Below are 2,704 nucleotides of genomic sequence, written 5' to 3'. Positions count from 1 at the left end.
AGAGGCTAGCGAGTAGCATGGATAAGCTGGCATTAGCATTGGAGAGGCTAGTGACTAGTATGTCGACAAACATTTTTGAAGAAAGAAAACTTTATAAAAATGGTCGAYATACAAACCTATAAGCGACGTGCACTGGCAGGTGTTCCTTAGACACAGTTTACTGTTCAACAGGACGTCAGGTATAAATATTAAACATAAAACATCACTGTGAAGCAGACGGATTTAGTCACCACGTGAATTAGCAGCTGGTTTGCTTGTCTGTTGGTCAACGATGGCGTTTTTTCCTCTTTAACTGAATGATGAGAAAAGCCAGAACCATCAAGTTGGAACTGTTTTGAGAAAGTTTCATTTCCAGAGAAAGTTTTCTTTATTTAAAAAAGTTTGTGTCTAATAAGTCGGCAGCAGTCTAGGCTCTGCAGTGTTAACGCCGGCTTGTTAGCCTCTCCGATGCTAACACAAATACAAATATGAGATGAAGGAAGAATCAAAAAGAAAAAAATAGTATAGGTCYTCTGGACGGGTTCTTCTYTAATGAAACGTTTCGTCTCTCYTCCAAGAGACTTCTTCAGTCTGAGAGTTTCAGGCTAAATTCAGGCTTTTAAGCCCTGCCTCCATGTGACTGATACTCACATCACATGGCTATCGTTGACACCTAATTAACACTTATTGTTAACAGGGGGTGGAGTGATACTGCCAATGGCAGCGCTGTAGGAGGGGGACAGCTGAAAACGGAGGCCTCCACCTCTGTTTAATGATGGACGGTCTTTCTTCACAAAAATGTCTTCTTTTACTCCTCTCTCAAACCAACGTTCCTCTCTATCAAGAATGAGAACATCCTCATCTCTGAAAGAGTGACCGCTGGCCTGTAAATGAGTGAAAACTGCAGAGTTCTGGCCATTAGATGTAGCTCGTCTGTGTTGGGACATTCTTTTGAACAGTGGYTGCTTTGTTTCCCCGATGTATAACTGGTCGCAGTCCTCCTGGCACTTAACAGCATATACAAYATTGCTCTGTTTGTGCCGGGGCACCGGATCTTTGGGGTGAATTACTGAGATGCATCAGGACGAGATGAAGGAAGGTTTGAAATATAAAAAACAAAAATGATGATGAAAAATACAAATTTTCACTACAACAGACTTATATTAGATGAACTGTTTTCACTGATTTGAGAACATTTTTATGTTTCTTTCTCAGGAGATTTTAGGAATGAAATARAAACCACATCAACTCGATTAAAATATGCAGATATTCTGTAGTAATCTGAGACAACTCTCCTAAAAACACATTTTTACTGCCTGGCTTTTGGCTCAGCCTGACACTTGTTTTTAATCCCTACTTTTTTATTGTTACTGTTTTTTAAATTGGTTTTAATGTTTTTTAATCATTGTTTCGTGTTTTATTATGTTTAGATTTTATACATGTGCAGCACTTTGTGGCAGCTGTGGTTGTTTTAAAGTGTTTTATAGATAAAGTTGAGCAGAGATGAGGAAAGATGGAGATCATGATGGAGCTGTTGTTGGGCTAACCGTGTGGTGACGTCACGCTCAGGTTTTCTATGAATGCTACCACATGAAAGTTTAGCTCAAAGTGTATCCAGTGGTTTATGAGATATTTTGCTAACAGACAGTAAAGAACAAACTGGTAAAAAGCATGATTTGCTGGTTTTGCGCCACAGCGCGGCGCTGCGCTCTGCGGCCAGGAGGCGGCTCAGATTACACTGGAGGGTGGGGGGGGGGGGCAACCCTCGGGTGGGAGGGGGGGGGGGGGGGTGTGTGAGAGGCACGTCATGAGGAGAGAGAGAAAAAAAAGAGAAAGTAGTAAAGCTGACAAAGAGTTGGAGGAAAGAGTGGGACTGACGGCGGAAGCAGCGGAGACGCACAGAGACGCGCTGATGGACTTCAGGACGTCCCGCCGCGGACAGCCGTGTCCGTGAACACGTCCAGCCTTCCTCCTCCGGGGCTCCGGAGCCGAGCAGCGGCGCTGATCGCGGAGATTCTCCGCGTCACGTTCTGCGTCCTGAAGGAAACTTGGAGAGTTGGGAGGAGAAGGAGGAGACATGCGGCTCTGCGCTGGTTTCCAGGGATAATCACCGCGGACCCGGATCTGGTCCCTCTGCGTGGTGGAGACTGGACCTGAGCTCGGCCCGGTCGGGTTCGGGATTTACCCTGAGATCTGAGCCGATCCCGGTTTAATGTTGGAGTAAATAAACTGAGGGACAAACCGCTCCTGGGACGGTTTTTCTTCTCTGCCTTGTTGGAGACGTTCCTCCTGGATTCATCTCATGTCCTCCTCGCCTCTGTGTGCATGTTAAACAGATCTGCAGGAGTTTCCTCCTCCCTGGTGAGTCCTGAAAACTAAACTAAAATAAAAATAAAAAAAGTTCCAAATAAACTAAATCAAGTTTTCTGCGCTTTTCAGAAAACCTCGGTTTTGGTTTTGGCCTCTTTATAAAAACAAAAACAAGAAAAAAGTTTCTTTGCTTTAATCTGTTATCTTTTCCAAATAGGAAATTAGAAAAATGATTAAAGTGAGCTGAGTTTCCTGGAAAGTTTAAGTTTGATCTGAATAAACACGAATAAAAAAAACCGCTCTGTGCGTAAAGTTTCTGCGCCTTTTTTTTCCAACGAAACTTTGTTTATTTTAGCGCCACACTGCGTCACTTAGAGCCCATTAACAACCAACTAACAACTAACTAACAACTAAC

The 2,704-nt window shown here is 43.5% G+C and overlaps 1 protein-coding gene across 1 annotated transcript in view; it reads left to right on the top strand.

Moving 5' to 3' along the window:
- Positions 1-1,841: 1,841 nt before the first annotated feature.
- Positions 1,842-2,704, top strand: part of fgfr2 (fibroblast growth factor receptor 2) — a gene marked incomplete in the record, with an annotated part of 61,159 nt that continues 60,296 nt past the window's right edge. The window contains 1 exon segment of the mRNA XM_014021153.1: positions 1,842-2,340.

Source organism: Austrofundulus limnaeus, unplaced genomic scaffold (genome assembly GCF_001266775.1).
Source record: "Austrofundulus limnaeus strain Quisiro unplaced genomic scaffold, Austrofundulus_limnaeus-1.0 Scaffold280, whole genome shotgun sequence".
NCBI lineage: Eukaryota > Metazoa > Chordata > Actinopteri > Cyprinodontiformes > Rivulidae > Austrofundulus > Austrofundulus limnaeus.
Note: the sequence above shows the minus strand (reverse complement) of the source record. Positions and strands in the feature narration are given on the sequence as shown.